The 16,503-nt window shown below is 38.2% G+C and overlaps 1 long non-coding RNA gene across 1 annotated transcript in view; it reads left to right on the forward strand.

The window, feature by feature from the left end:
* The first annotated feature begins 9,134 nt into the window (after window positions 1-9,134).
* The window catches only part of LOC150003230 (uncharacterized), a 30,461-nt gene continuing 23,092 nt past the window's right edge, over window positions 9,135-16,503 (forward strand). Inside the window, exon 1 of the long non-coding RNA XR_016512663.1 lies at window positions 9,135-9,210. This is a non-coding gene — a long non-coding RNA (uncharacterized LOC150003230). The remainder of the gene's footprint in view (window positions 9,211-16,503) is intronic.

The following is a 16,503-nucleotide window of genomic DNA, read 5'->3' on the forward strand; positions in this document are numbered from 1 at the left end:
GTTTCTCTTGCACATTGATGTACAATGTTCATCTTTCTCTCTTTCTCCCTCATTTCCCCTCTCTATAAAAATAAATAAATAAAATATTTATTTAAGAAAGGTTAATAAATGCCAGGAAAAACAGAAGTTATCCCATTCATTTTTGGTTCAAATATGTCACACTTTTGAGCAACATTTGATGGAGTTAAGGAAAGATATTCCAAATGTCCTTTCTCTTATTATTTTATTTGTGTGAAGATTTAGTGCCATAAGAATATATAAAAACTCATTATTCTACCTAATTCTTCAATGAATAATATTTATATAATCATAGTGCTGTAAATGCTATTTATTGACTTTTTAAAGCTTATTATCAAACTGTAGATCAAGTACAAAAAATAATAACCCTTACCTAACAGAATCTAAATGTTATGAAGCCTAACATATAAACGTGGTGGTAGAACTATCATAAGTGTTAGTAATAGGAGGGGTCTGGGGAGGGTACAAAGTGAAGAGGTATTTATTGTATAAGTCCAAATTTACTCATTCTACATGGTAAAGGGTCACGAGAATTGGTGTAAAGTCAATAGAATTAAAAAAAAAGTTTAACTATATTATATGATTACACATAAAATAATATGTAATATTATAAAATTAACCAACAAAAAAACCCAAAATTTAATATTTGTAACAAAGTTTGAGTCTTCAAATAAGAAAGAGTCAATTAAATCATGTTCTAATCTTTAAAGCAGAGAGTTAATACATATTATCCACAGTTGGCAAGTCAAGAAATAGAAGTATATCATTTAAAATTAAGGTAATAAACACCAAGAAGAACTTAAAACTGAAATATTTGGGGGGAAGGATAAAGACTAAAATGCATGATTTTATTAAACATTTTTTCACATAATTGTATTACTGTTCTTAAAAAGAATGGAAATGTTTAAATTATTTCAAAATGCTTATAAGTGACACTGTTGGTTCATGGGACTGCAGTGTTCTACCTGCAGTGCGTATCTCACGATAACTTGGAAATTCTAAAAACTTGTTTATTCAGCTTATCAAATGACATCCCTTTTAAGCAGAGAAGAAAAAGTATTCTCTGAAATATATTTAACCCCTTTGTTTTTCAGGGCAATGCTAAGACAGAGTCTGAATTAAAATTTAAAAGTGAGATATGAGAGCTGACATCTAGACAGAAGGCCTTTTGGAGTCAACATTTTAAGCATAAAATCACAATTATGGGATAGACACTTTGGAATGGTAGCGTAAGCACCTCCAAAACCTGATCCTCCTTAAAAGCAATGAGAACACCAGCAAAAAATGGTCAAAATAAATTTAGAATTCTGGAAATTAACCTAAGGCTTGCAACAATCTGAGGAGCATTTATTCAAGAAAAGTCTGAATCTATGTAAGAATAGCAAACTTTGTGGCACTTGACTTTTACTATTACCATCCCCATTTCCTGGCTCTGTAGTAAGTAACCTTGAAACCAGGGGCCTAGATGCCCCTAGAGGGGCATTATTTATTTGGAGCTTCTCATCCAGAGAGAATTGTCACTACTTGAGCTGTTTAAAAGTTTTCTGGAAACTTCCGCTCTTGGGGTTTGCATTAGACATGATTCAGAGCTCAATCACTGTGAACAGTGTTCTCCCAGGGCATTTGTCAAAAACAATCAGCAGCAAATGTTTAGTGTAGCAGCTGCCTGAGGCAGTGATAATGGTTAAGCAAACAAGAGGCTGATAAAAACAAAACAAAACAAGAACCTTAAAAGGGTCTTGATTGGTGTGGCTCAGTGGGTTGGGAGTCATTCTACAAACCAAAAGGTCATGGTTTGATTCTTGGTCAGGGCACATGCCTGGGTTGCAGGCCAGGTCTCCAAGTTGGGAGGAAGTATGTGAGAGGTACCTGATTAATGTTTGCCTTGCACATTGAGATTTCCCTCCCACTCTCCCTCCCTCCCCATCTTTCTAAAATCTTTAAAAAAAAAAAAAACCTTAAAGGGAAATGCTGAGGAATGAGATGTCCATAAGTCCATAGAGGCTTCAAAAGCTCCAATATATATCTGGCACTCTAGGGAGAAGACCTTATTCTCTGCATGACCTTTAGACGCTTCAGAAGCAGGAAGCAAACGCTAAGGCATTGTGGTAAACTGCTTGCCAGAGTGTTGAAACATTACACTAACACAGAGACAGAGCTTCTCTGCAAAGCCTGTGAGAATAATTGGTGAGAGGCAGTTAAGGAAATCAATTCATTCATTAGTTAATCACTAAGTGGCTAATCAGAGACTTCAGCCACTCAGAACAAAGAATACAGACTTTACAAGAGTAGTTTAGGAAAGTCACTAAACAAACAAACAGTGGCAGCAACAAATGCTGGGATGTGTGTGTGTATGGCAGAATCTTATTCCCAGGGTTTCTATATTTTACTCTTTAACATGTCTAGTTTTCAACTAAATATTGAAACATTCAAAGAAATATGGCCCATAAGCAAGAGAAAAAGCATGAACAGAAACTTCCCCTGAGGATACCTAGGCATTGGACTAACTGGTAAAAATTTTAAATCAATGATTATAAATATGTTCAAGAACTAAAAAAACTCATGTCTAAAGAACTAACAAAAAACATTGGGAAGATGAGTCACTAAGTAGAGAATATTAATAGAGATAGATATTATTTAAAAAATCAAATAGGAATGAAAGAAAGACTGAGCCAGGACTTGTGTAGGATCGACAAGGTTGGAACATGGGGCAGCTTTGTGTTTTAGGACTATTTTGCTTGCAAGATATAGAAATCCAGATCATAATACCTTAGGCAAAAAGGGAACATAATGGCTCACATAATTAAAAGTCTGGGGTCATGTCTGGCTTCAAGAAAGTTTGCATTCAGGTGCTCGAACAATGCCATTGAAAATTTATCTCTGGTCACTAGCAAAAAACAAATAAACAAAAACAACAACAACAACAAACATGCCACTTTCCCAATAGTGAAAAACCCCCGACTACATTTACATTGACCAGGCCTGGGTCATGTGCTTCTTCCACAATCAATCACCGTGGCTAGAAGGCTATTGTGCTCCAATTGTCTAGCCTGGGTCAGAACCATGATAAGCCCCATCCAAAATATATGGGAGTGGGGAAGGAGAGTGGTCTCACACAAAAATCAAAATGAGGTAAACAAGAAGAATGCATGCTGAACAACACCACCAACAAAAAATAACATACCCTTACTCCAGAGAGTGGGGCCAGTGGAGCAACTGAAGGCACTTAAAGCTTGTGTGGGAATTCAGAGGCTCACCAAGGTGCTGTCTTGAAGGATTTACTAACCTATGAGAGCAAATCTGACTGGTGGTGTCTCCCTAAAGTGATTCTTGCTAAAGCAGTGCTTCTCACATTCTGATTCGAGAGGTCTGGGGTGAAGTCCAGGAGTCTGCATTTCTAACAAACTCTCAAGTGATACTGATGCTGCTGGCTCATGGACCACAGTTTGATGTGCGGTTGTGCTGAAGTATTTGGACATCTCCAGTCAATCATCTCCAGATGTAGTAAATTCCCCATCTTGATTGCCCTTCTCTTGAAATGGTGAGGCTTGGAAGGGTCTATGTGCCCTTCGTAAGCTCTGTCCTGCTATCAGTCACTTCTCTTGGGGACAGCATGGGGATAGAGGCAGCCTTTCCATGAGAATTATGGACTTAAGCATTTCCCTACTACAAGCCTACACTGGTTTAAGGCATTGGACCAAAGGAAATTCCTGGCGTAGGGTTCAGGAAGATTAGTTAGATGGCTTATGATCAGCATTTTACTCAATAAAGGAGCCAGAGATTACTTCTTGCTACTCATTTATTGTTCTTTGGCTATAGTCTAGAGAGATTTTCAAACCCCAGATGACTGCAACTGGGCCCTGCTGAGGCATACTCAAATCAGCAGAACTGCCCAGTTAACCCACAGGTTGACAAGCCATACAAAATGGCTGTTATTATGATCCACTGAATTTGGAAGAGGTGTGCAATACTGCATTATTGTGACCATATATTACTCAGAGATTCTATGCATGAACTTAGGCAAATTTTTAATTCTCTCTAAGCCTCTATTTCCTCTCTAAAATAAGGATAAACCTATAGAATTCTGTGACTATTTATGATGAGGAAGGTAAATAAGTTAAGACAGTATTCCAATAAATGGCAGAATTAGAACTAGAGTTTGACCTTCTACAGCTAGTCTTTAAGAAGCATTATGGGAAGGAAACATTCTGGAAGAACTCATCAATGATGTGAGAATGACAGAAGAAACATTTTGCGGTTTCTGCTTGGTGTCAGGCATTTTCCTCTGTCCTTCGATATATTTTATAGCATTATATCTTCCCTACCAATTTATAAGGTAAATTTTATTATTCCCTGTTTATAAATGAGGAAACCATGACTCAGAAAGTAAGCTCACTTTGTCAAAATCGGACAGCTAATAGTGGAGGCCCTGAGATAAGAAGAAACTTAGCTCTTTTCACTCTAATGACCTTGCTCTCTCCCCAAATAAAACCTAGTTAAACCTTGATGTTTTTATTAAAATATTTCATTTGGGGCTACCCTTACAGAGTAAGAAAATAGATGTCTTAGCCAAAATTTTCCATCTGACTTAATGTTTCTTCTTTCTTTCTAGAATCAGTCTCTCTCTCTCTCTCCCTGCTGCCTTCAGATCCCTGTAGTTAAAATTCAAGCAGAAGGCAAGTGACTCAGCAAGTTGGATGTTAATCTTGATGGTTTATTTATTCTTAAAGAAAAAAATTCTCTTAGCAGCATATTTAGAAATAGGGGAATGAAGATTTTAAGGCTTTTGTAGGAAAAGCATCTTAGAAATACACAGCTTATATACTTTTTTTTTTCAGCCAGGCAGGAAAAGAGGCCTAAGCTTATAGCAGACTTTAAATAAACCTCTCTACATATTTATGCTCACATGAGCAGGATAACTTCTCATTCTTCATTTAATGCCTCTATTAAATCAGGCCTAGTATAAATTTTGCCAAATTTGATCCCTTGCCTCTCTAATTCTTGGTCTGCCTAGCTATAGCTTTTCTATTTTTAGTCATAGACACAAAAGACTCAAAACCCATTATTTCCATTTTGAACCACATGCCTACATTTGGATGATGTATTGGTCAGAATGGGCTAGATTATACTGCAATAATAAACACCCTCATGTTTATAATGGCTTAACCTAACAAAAGTTTTTCTTCTACTGGCTACTTGTCCAATACAGAGTAGCAGGAACTTTCTTCATTATAATCACAAATGAATGTCCACTGATGGAGACTACAGAATGGGCTTCCATGAGTGTCAGTGTTGGGGGAAAAGGGGAATCGGCCAAGCACAGGAACTTAAGTGTTTCCACTGGAAGAGACACATGTCACTCTTGCTCATATTTAATTGTGAAGATAAGTTATCTGGCCTCTCTTACTTAATGGGGTGGGAAAGTAGAGCCCCAATGGTCCTGGAGAAGTAAAGCTGGAGGTTTTATAAATAGTTTGAACAACTAGCCCAGATGGCCTCTCTGATGGTCAGGTAGGGTCCTTGCCTCTCCTGGGACAATGATGAAATAGGATCCTGGACAATTCACTTTTCTCTTGGGTTGACTAACTTCTTCCCTTGGGGAAAAAAATCATGCAATGTCTTAGAGGTTAACATGTACAAGAAATATATAGGTTTCATTGCTTTATAAAGAAATATTGAATTTATTCTTTAAATAATATGCACCTGAAGCTAATACCCTTAAAATCAGACAAGGTTCTTTGTCAGTTTATTCTTGTTTCTATTGTTACTTGAAAGGGGCTTACATTGCTTGTATTCTCTCTCTATCTGGAAGATGTAAGGCTTGTTTTTTTAAACCCTTAATGTATAATAATCACTGAGCTCTGGGAAGTTAAAATTTTATTCATATTAGAGCTGTGAAATTTAGCTTTTCATGGTAGACTGACCTTTCAAGTATGTAAAATTCATTTTAAGAAACTGCATGCCTATGCCTAAATTTTCGAAAACTACAGGTCCTCTTTTGACTTCCTAAAAAATGTTTATTATATTTTCTACCAAATATAGTTGATATAACTTGAACTAGAAAGACGGACACACTGATATGGAAGCAGTTTTTAGATCAGTGCTGTCCGATAGAACTTTCTGTGAGGCCAGAAAATGTTCTCTAGCTACATTGTCCAATAATGTAGCCACTAGCCATATGTGGCTATATAGCACTTGGCGTGTGGTTAGTGTGACTAGGGAACTGCATTTTAATTTTAACTTCTGGTAAAGATGCTGGCTCATCTCCTTGTACAACCACATCAAAATTACAGTGAAACTATAGAGCAACCATCACTCAGAACTGTTAGAAATCAAGTTAAATGGAAGTCTGACAACTATGGAATTAAAGAAACCATATCCATCCAGACAAGTAGAAGACATGCAATGGGCTGGTCCCACATCCATGTGTGGTGAATAAAAATTCAGGAGGGATATCTCAGGAACGAGGAGTCCCAGCCGCTCACCAGGCCTCCCAGTCCAGTGTTCCAGTACCAAGAAGATCAGTCCTCTAACTTCTGGCTGCAAAAACAAGTGGGGATTGAGTTGGTGGAAGAAACTCCTGGAGTCCCAAAGAGTTTCCCTTTAAAAAACCCACACACATATTTACTCAGACTCACTCCCTCAGAGGTCCAGCACTGGGGTAGCAGCCTGAAAGCCACCAGCAGCATACAGGAAGAAGCTGAAGTGTCTGGGATCAGGGCAAGCAGAAACTATTGTATGTTTTCTAAACCCTCCCCACACAGAACCACAGAGCTGGCAGGCAGGTGCCATATCTGAGACTCCATCAAACTGGCTAACACTGTTTGCTTGCCCTGGAGATCCCCTCAGACTCAGTACCATCCAACTGACAGGCCCAACTAAGCCTTTAACAGTGACTTTTTCATATTAATGGCTAGTCTTGGCTCATGGGTCACAACTTCCTAAGTCCTCTCAAATAAGCAACAGCTGGAATCAGCAAGTCCCCAGCCCCTGTACCTCTGGCTAAGTGACCCCAGGCCAAGCATTAGCAGCAGTCAGCCTACATTCACCGCTTGGCTTTGCCTGAGAATCTCCAAGCCCAGTACAAGTAGCAGCCATCTTAGATTGCTTTATAGCTCATGCATGGTGGCCTTGGAAGAATACAGGTGGGGGCTGACCTTGGCCTATACTACCCAGGAAACCCTAGAGCCTGCATACCCAGTGAACATCTACAGACCATGTTGGAGCACCACCATGCTGCCCCTGCACAGCTGATCCCCCACAAAGGATGGAGGTTGGTGGTCAGTGATCACACCCAGTCCTTGCAGCTGACTAGCCTGGGTAAATCCCTCCATTGGCCTGCCAACAACAATCAAGCCTCAACTAAAGAAAAGGGTGTATTCATCCCACATGAAGTATGCACCTCAATTACCCAGCTTGGGTGGCAGGGGAGGCTGTGCCACTGGAACCTACAGGATACCTACTACATTAGATCACACTACCAAGACAAGGAGTCATAGAAGATTTATCCAATATATAGAAGCAAACACAGGAAGGCTGACATAATGAGGAGACAAAGAAACATGGCCCAAATGAAGGAACAGATAAAAGCTCCAGAAAAAGAGCTAAACAAAATGGAGATAAGCAATCTGTCAGATGCAGAGTTCAAAACACTGGTAATAAGGATGCTCAAGGAATATAGTGCAGACCTCAAGAGCATAAAAAAAATCCATTCAGAAATGAAGGATACACTAATTGAAATAAAGAACAATTTACAGGGGAACAATAATGGAGTGGATTAAGCCAAGAATCAAATCAATTATTTGGAACATAAGGAAGCAAAAAACAACCAATCAAAACAAGAAGAAAAAAGAATGCAAAAGAATGAGGATAGCATTAGCAGCGTCTGGGACAACTTCAAGAAGTCCAACATTCACATCATAGGGGTGCCAAAAGGAGAAGAGAAAGAGCAAGGAACTGGAAATCTATTTGAAAAAATAATGAAAGAAAACTTCCCTAATTTGGTGAAGGTATATGTCCCTGGTCTGTCTGCTGAAAACCTCTGAACTCCGATTGGGATATTTTCTAATTCTGGTAGATGGGCATCTTGAGATTCTAGCAAGCCACAGAATTACTTTGTTAGGAGTGGACTCCTATAGGCTATGCTGGTTAGCAGCATTGGACTGTGGAACAGGTGGAGAGATAGTCAGCAATTATCATAGAGCAGAACTATTTTGTCAGTCAGCATGGTGGCCCTGACACTGTCTCCTGGTAAGGTCTGTGGGCTCAGGGAGGTGGCCTGAGGTGATCAAAGAAAAGGTCCTGCCAGCTTATGCTGAAAAACTTCTGAGATTCACAGTCATTCTGTTACTTACTCCAATTATCACTTGCCCATCACTGATGGGGATCAAAGTGGATAGTTTTACTCCCCACCCTACCCCATTTCAGTAAAACTTCCTTATCATTATGTGAAGTGACAGTTGCTATTTCCTCAAACTTTTCTAAAGTATTAAACAAACATAATTTTAGTCTCACCCCAAATATACTCACAAAAGTCAATTGCGTACCCTATAGTTTATCACTCTCCAATATAGATATTTGGGAGTGGGCCACCATCACCAGAACAAAGCAGTTGGGAATATGTCCTCTTTCTGATTTGTCCAGGATCTCCAGTAGTTAATATGTGCCGTATACTGTGCTAAGGCCTGAGGGCACAGAGATGTTCCTTTTTCAGGGAGCTCTGACCAACGGTGAGAAAGACATATAAACAGTTAACTTATAATAAAACATGGTAACATGAGATGCTTGGGAACACAGGGTAAGGAGTGACACATGGAAATAGTTAAAGTGAGATTAATATTCCCCTTATTTACTTGGGATTCACAGAAAGAAATATTTCCAACAATGTTTATGGCAAAGACTTGCTCAATACTCACTAATAGTATTATTTCTTTCTGGTCTCAGAAGGCTACATTCCTCAACCTCACTTTTATTTAGTCTGAGACTATGTGACAAGGTTCTGGCCAATGTGTCTGGCCATATAGTCATGCCTCCTATGTAATCTCCCATTTTATCATTCTTGTTTTTTCTTCTCTTACAGAAACCATGGAGGCTGAATGCAGAGGATCATCATAAGATGAATGGAGCTGCATTCTTGAAACATTGCTTGGAATTGACACCAGGAAAGACCCACGAATCCAAGAAGGCTGTCATGTAAGAAATAAACTTTTATTGTGTTAAGTTGGTATAATCTGGGGGCTGTTTTTTTACAACTGCTGATGTCAATTACCCTTACTAATATGTTGTCCAGTTGGCTTTAACTTGGAGATCAGAAGGGGAAGGATCTAGTCAAGGACCCACTGACATGGACAACAGTGTGGGGACTGGCTGTGGGAGTGTGGGGGTATGGGTGGGGCAGGGGAGAGCAATGGGGGAAAAATGGGACAACTGCAACAGAACAACAACTAAAAAAATGAAAACAAAAGATATAATCAGATAATTTTAAAACTTAGAAAGTTCTCAGTCTATTTATTCTCTTTATTTCACGTAAGAAAAAATGAAGTGACTTGCCTAAGTTTACACAGGCAGTTTTTGGAAGTGACAAGACTGGAACCCAGTCTCTTGAGACTCAGTCAAAGGCTGGCTTCACTGGGACAGACTTGCCTCTTTCCATCTATACATACTTTTCAGCAACTCTTGTACGATGGCCAGTGAAATAGAAACATACAGGTTGAATTTTGTAGAAAATAAAAGTTGTCTTTATGAAGAAAGGAACATTGAGATTAAGCAAAAAATGACTTATTTTGATAGCATTTTTTGGTTGCTTATAAAAGTACTGAATTTTAAATATGGCTAGATTGACTTACCAGGACAAGTTTAGTTTTATCATCAAGATAGAGCTTTATACTGTTTGGTTTTGATGCACTATGCCTGATACTTATTCATCCATTGTCAGGAGGTGAGAGATTGAAATTCCTTGTATACAACATGTGGCTCATCAAGTTTTGAGAAAAGTAGGCTGTAATCTTGCTGACCATCAGACTCATCAGATTAAACTCCAAGTTTCTAAGTCCATGGACTAAATCTGTGACACCTATACTTGCTAGGGTGAAGTGGGACAGGAAAACACAGGGTAATAGACTGCTGTGGCGTATGTTGCATGATCAATAACCAATTCTCCTCTTCAGTCATAGATACCAAATTGCGACACATTTGTGTGGCAACGAGCCTAGCCCAGGTGAATGTAAACCAGACATGCCAATCTTGGTCTTCTTCACAAATGATTTGTGTAGAAATGGGAGTGGTATCAAATTCTGACCAATAAAATGTAACTAAAAATCTTCTGGAGTCTTCTGGGAAATATTTTACTCTGTGTTAAGAGGGAGGTGCTGAGGAAAGGCCATTGTTGTTTGCTCCCTACCTTCCTATATCTGAATTTTGTTGTGTGAGGACATGACTCTGGGAACAGCAGCAGCAGACCTAGGGTGGGGAATAACTAAAATGAAGTAAGGCATTTTGTTTTTCATATTCCTTTGCAACATCTTCTTTCCACAAGTGCACAATTGCTTGTTTCTCAAATCATTGGGATTAAGGGATTAAGGATTAGGCCCCTAATATGTTCCCAAATAGGTCTATTCTAGTCCCCCTCCCTTTCTCTGACAAATTAGCTTAATCACTATGTTTCCATCCATTCTATCTGGTAGAGTCAATATTTGCCATCAAGTTTCTTATTTGTAAAATTGGGATGACAAAAATCTATATGGTATTTTTTATTGGGAGGTTGGAAGGACTGTATTAAATTTATTTATTCAACTAATATTTACTGGGTACTTGTTCTGAGCCAGAAATTGTGGTGAGCACTGATGATACTAAATGAACAAAGGAGCCATGATCTCCTGTTCTCGTGAAACATCTGATTTGGTAGAGAAGACAAGCAAAACAACACAAAAATTTAAATGAAGAATCAGATATTGTAATAATTTCAATGAGCTGAATAGGATGAGATGATAGAGAAAAATAAGTGGGGCAGGAATAGAATTTTAGATGGAGTGTTTAGAGAAGACCTCCAAGAGGTGTCAAGATGGAATTCAATCTGAAAAGATGTAATGGACCTTACCAGGTGAAGAACCAGGGGCAAGGGAAGAGATTTTGAGCAAGGGAAGAGATTTTGTAGCATATGGAAGAGCAAGAACAGAAATCTTGATATGGGAGGAGCTTGGTAATTCTAGGAGAAGCAAGGCCAGTGTGGCTGGAATGCAGTGAATTAAAGGGAGAGTGACAAGAGGTGGAAATGGCAGGGACAAGGTCATGTAGGACTTTAGGAGTCATAATAAGAAATTTATATTTGATTCTAATTACAAATGGAAGCCTTTGAGGGGTTTTAAGCAGGGAGTGACATGATCCTGTAGGATTTTTAAATCAAAACTCTAGCTTTTGTCTGAAAAAGTTGTGTAGAGTGAGGAGTTCAGGTAGGAGGCTACTGTTACTATAGGTAGGAGAGAGCAGAGGTTAAAACTGAGAGAAGTGAAGTTAGAGGCACTGGAAAAAAGTCAATAGTTTCAATACAAATTTAGAAACAGAGTCAACAGGTTTTGCTTATGGATCAGGTGTGAGAAGTGAGGGAAAGGGATCATTAAATTTTCCACATTTTTTTGTTTAAAGGATGGATGGATGGTGAACTACTCTTTGAAATAAAAAAGACAAAAGAGGGAGATTTTGGAGTTGGGGGTAGAAATCAACAGACGAGTATAGATTTCTTTTTTAAGATGGCTATGAGACATTCATATGGAGATGTTAAGTTGGTAATTGAATGTATGCCCATATATAAATCTAAGCTAACATATCAGTTAGCTCTTACTGTGTAACACATTACACCAAAAGTCAGGCACTTAAAACGATAACTATTTTGTTACCTTATATTTCTTCAGGTTGGTGAACTATCCTGGGCCAAGCTGGAAGTCTTATTTGGCCCCACCTTTCCCAAATGCATGAGTACTCAGCTGCAAGTTGTCTTGATGGCTTTGCTTCTGGGGATTGTTGATTGTCAGATGGTCTAATAATCTGTGTGTTTTTTAGTTCTTTAGTGGGCTTCCTTGAGCTTGCTTATATAATAGAGAGAGGGTTCCAAGAGTTAACAGAGCCTTAAACTAACAATTTGTACATCATCACTTCTTCAGCATCCGATTGACCAAAAAAATTTTCAGTGGGTGGAGAAATAGACTCCACCTCATAATTTAAGCTCTTGCAAAGTCATATTGCAATGGAGTAAGGATACAGAGATTCCATTAATTGGGCCATCAATGCAATTAATTGACTACAGTACAGGATATAATTCAAGTCTTCAGCATATACATACATATGTGGGGGCAATTGAGTTCTACTAGAGAGAAAGTGTAGATAAATAGGTGAATAGTCTTGAGAAACTACCATTTGGCCAATGGCACTGGGCCAAAAAATGTCTTAGAAGGTGAAACAAGAAATAAAAGTATGTAGAATATGAATTGTTTAATAAAATAAGTCTGAATATAGTTCATATTCATTTATTGAGGGTGTCCTTAGTTCAGGTTACTTAGCTAGCTCTGTGGTAGGAAACATGATGTATAAACTATGGTCTTACAACAGAAATTATGTGTAATGTTTAATTTAGTTGGAGGGACAGCCTCATACTTAAAGTTAATAACAACCTATGACAACTCTACAGGCGTTTCTCAAGAACCCATTACTGAGAACCCTTCAGTGAGATAAAGTCAATCCTTTGGCTGGTTACGTGGATGTTTTTAGTTTGTGAAAAAAAAAAACAAAACACAACAAATCATATTCTTATTAATTGTGTAATCTTCCATGTGTATGCTGTATTGCAAAAAAATAAAATAAAGTAAAAAGTAAAACAAAAACAAAACACCAACCTTAACTTTCTGGTTTGATGCCTGATAGTGATTTAGCTTGGTTAAAAATATTTACTGTCTTTTTATAAGGACTTATTTTTTATATTAATTTTCATATATGTTATAGTTATATATATTTCCAGATCAAATTTTAAGAAAAAAAATTCTTTCTCCTCATAAGGAATTTAATTACAATGGATTAACTTTTATCTTAATAGTTTTGAAAACCAAATATAATCTTTGTTTTCTACTCTAGCTTAAATGAACCCATGATATGTAAAAGGGCTTAAGTTCTTTGCTTCAGCATACACTGTACTTTTAACATAGTGAGAAAAAATTCAAACAGAAGAGAAATTGCTTTTTGTTATAAATTTATGCTAACAAAAGGTAAGAAGTTTTTTTTGAATAAGACAATTGAAGAACAAAATGGAACAGTTAGAAAGAAAAGATGACCTTGCAGGAATTTTTTTTAAAAAGGTCAAATCAGGTAGGAGCTTGCTTGCAAAACTGAAATAAGGATAAATTGGCTGGGCCAAAAAAGAGAAAGTAGCTTTTAGCATCAAACTTAGTTTGGATGATTTAAGGATGCTGAGGAGAAGGGATGGCAAGACACCTCAAATCCTCATGAGACTTGTATCATGTCCTAAGAAAGGTTAAAATAGAAATAGTCCTCATATAACCAGTGCAACTAAAAAACATTATTAACTGTATATTCCTGGCCTATAAGCATAATCAGTGACCAAACTCTCAGAGTTGGCTAAATTTCAAGGGACTTAGAGATGATATAATATAAGAACCCTTAATTTAGATGAGGAAACTGAGGCCTCGATTGATTAAGTAATTTGAAGGCCATCTGAATAATTAACAATAAAGGGGTATAGGGCTGCTCTGAATCAATCACCTCAAGATCTAAATAGAGAGGCTTGTGTTTTTGTAGATAAACCATGGAAAAATTGTCTTTGTGGAAGATACAGACAAGGCCTGGGACTAGAAACAGTGGGACCACCAAAGGAAGTGATTTACATTGGGTGCCAATTTCTGTACTAGTGAGTGCAGCAGTTTTTTAGAAAATGGCCACAAATTTTTTGGTACCTCTTTTATGGAGACCTTGGGGTCCATGTCACCTCCTCTGGATCTGGGCTGGCTGTGAATCTTAAGAACAGATTTGGTGTTGGGGAACAAGAATAGAAACCAGGACATTGGTTCAGAGGCTGTTGCTGCCATACAGAATGATGGCAGCTTGGACTGGGGGGATGATTCTAGAAATAGAAAGAAGTAAAGAAATTCTAACTATGTTTTGGAGGTAGAATCAACTGAACTTGGTGATAGAATGGATGTGGGAAATTACAGCTTCAGTAATTAAATAGTGCTAATTTCCCTAGATGGGAAAAACTATGCCTAGAACCCAAAAGTTCTATTTTAGCCATATTCAACTTGGGACAACCATGAGATATGTACTGTATACTAACTTCTACTGGTGTTTGGATTTCTAGTGGACAATTGTATCTATAAGCCTGGAGTTCATGGGAGTAATCTGAGCTAGACATAGGATTTTTCTAATGATACAAAAATGAGTTTTTGCAATTTGAATTATTAGATTTTGACACAGATATGTTGGCCTTTCTCCAAACCTGTGAATCTCTGTGTTCTCTTGGATCCCAGCTCCTTCATGCAAAACTGGCATCACCTTCCTGCCTCTGTTTTTTTGCCTGTAAAGATTTTCTTCAGCTTTCTTCTTTTGTGAAGAAAAGCAAAGGCTGACCAGATTTCTGGGCTGTTAGCTGAAGCATCAGGAAGAAGAAGAAAAACAAAACAAAACAAAAGCAAGGTCTGTAGCTTATTTAAGCTCCATACATTTGGAATTTCACAGTAGCCCTGGGTAGTTCAAGAGAAGTACTAGAGACCCAAAGTCTGAGGAAAAGCTAGTGCCTATCATGAGTTTTGCCTGTAAAATTCTGTAACTCCCTGTGGTGGATTGCATCCATTTTTCAGTCTATTAAAGCCTTAAAGAATGACTGCTCCTCCAGATCTATTAACTAACTCCCCATTGAACTGTAGTGCTGGTTGGTCCTCCACTCCAAAATTCACATTGTACCTCTCTCAGAATTGCCATTATTTTCCCATTAGGTCATTTCTATTCCCTCAAACTTGTTAGCCTGACCCCGTTAAGTCATAGCTTTGGAAAGATACACCTCTTTAACTCTTTTCCTCAGAAAGCATTTCCATCATTTCTGTAATCTTTGTGATTCATCCTTGTCATAGAAAATCAAAATGCTTAAAGGAGTAGGAAAGGATGCTTTCTTCCAAGATATTCCACACACCTATATGTATCAACTGTAGTTCTGGATTCTTCCCTTAGGAATATTAACTGGGAAATGCCTCAGTGATAACAGTGAGGTAGGGTCTGTATAATAGGGCAGGCAGAAGTCAGTTAGTGTCAACTATTTTGTTTTTTAGAAGACTAGGACAATATTATTACCAGAAGGGAAAGTACCATCTTTCACAAATGGTCTAGGTCATAAACTCTGGGGACAGACCAATCTGAGTATATAATCCTAGCCTGACTCATGACTAGCTGTCGCTCCTTGAATACAACCATTTAATCTTTCTGTAAAATACCCTTTTCATCTAGACTGTTTCACTTCTAGCTCATCTTTATTCTTCAAGTCTTATCTCAAATGCCTCTCATCTGAGGGGCCTTCTCTGTCTGCTCTGTCATCTAAGGAAAACACTCCATCTCTGGCTAATTATTCCCTCATTCATTCCTCTACTTCCTTCCTTTTACTCATGATAATATTTTTAATTGTCTTCTTTACAAAGTTTGTTTATGTGTTTTGATATTTTTTTCAGTTGCTACTTTATCCCTAGCTCAGAATTGGTGCTCAATTCATTAATGAAATTGTTACCTGAACAGCAAGTGGGGTTATGATCACCCTCTAGGCAAAATTCCAGAGGCAAAGGTTTGGTGATAAAGGAGTCTATTCAAAAGCAGTTCCCTTAAGCCTATTAAGTCACAACTTTAATCACTTAACCCTACCAATTAAGGCTAAATTCTAACACCTGGGTTCTCCTAGCATTCCACCTGATAGTTTTTAGTTATTTTATTTCTATAGGGTTAGTTTACAAAATAAAATAACATAAGATACAAAAGCTACACAGTTTTGGAAGAATGGCAGGTTTCTGCCTAAGAGGTCATCTCCTATAGAACATCTCCAAAAGAATAAAACCCTGCCACCCTCTACCAGGCCAGCCTGACCTTAGACTGCATCCAGAGTTCCTTCCCATCGAAAATACCATCCATTAGAAAATGCAGACAGCTGCAATATGGTCATCCAGGCATCCTTGAGGAAGAAGAGCCCGAGAGCCAAAGAGAGCCAAAGAGAGCCAGAGAGAGCCAAAGAGAGCCAGAGAGAGCCAGAGAGAGTCAGAACCTGAGATAGAGCCAGCTGAGGAGCCAGAAAAGCTCCTAAGCCAAAGAGCCAGTCCTCTTTTTATTTGCATTGGCTCTTGAGGCATCCAGCTTCTCAGCCAATCCCGTCCTAGACTGCTTTCCATTGCCTCGGCAAACTCCTCCTATGGCCCCACCTACTTCTCCCCAGTGATCTTAATCATATCTCTGTAC

The sequence above is a fragment of the Furipterus horrens genome, unplaced genomic scaffold (assembly GCF_987537825.1).
Source record: "Furipterus horrens unplaced genomic scaffold, mFurHor1.1.pri manual_scaffold_8, whole genome shotgun sequence".
NCBI lineage: Eukaryota > Metazoa > Chordata > Mammalia > Chiroptera > Furipteridae > Furipterus > Furipterus horrens.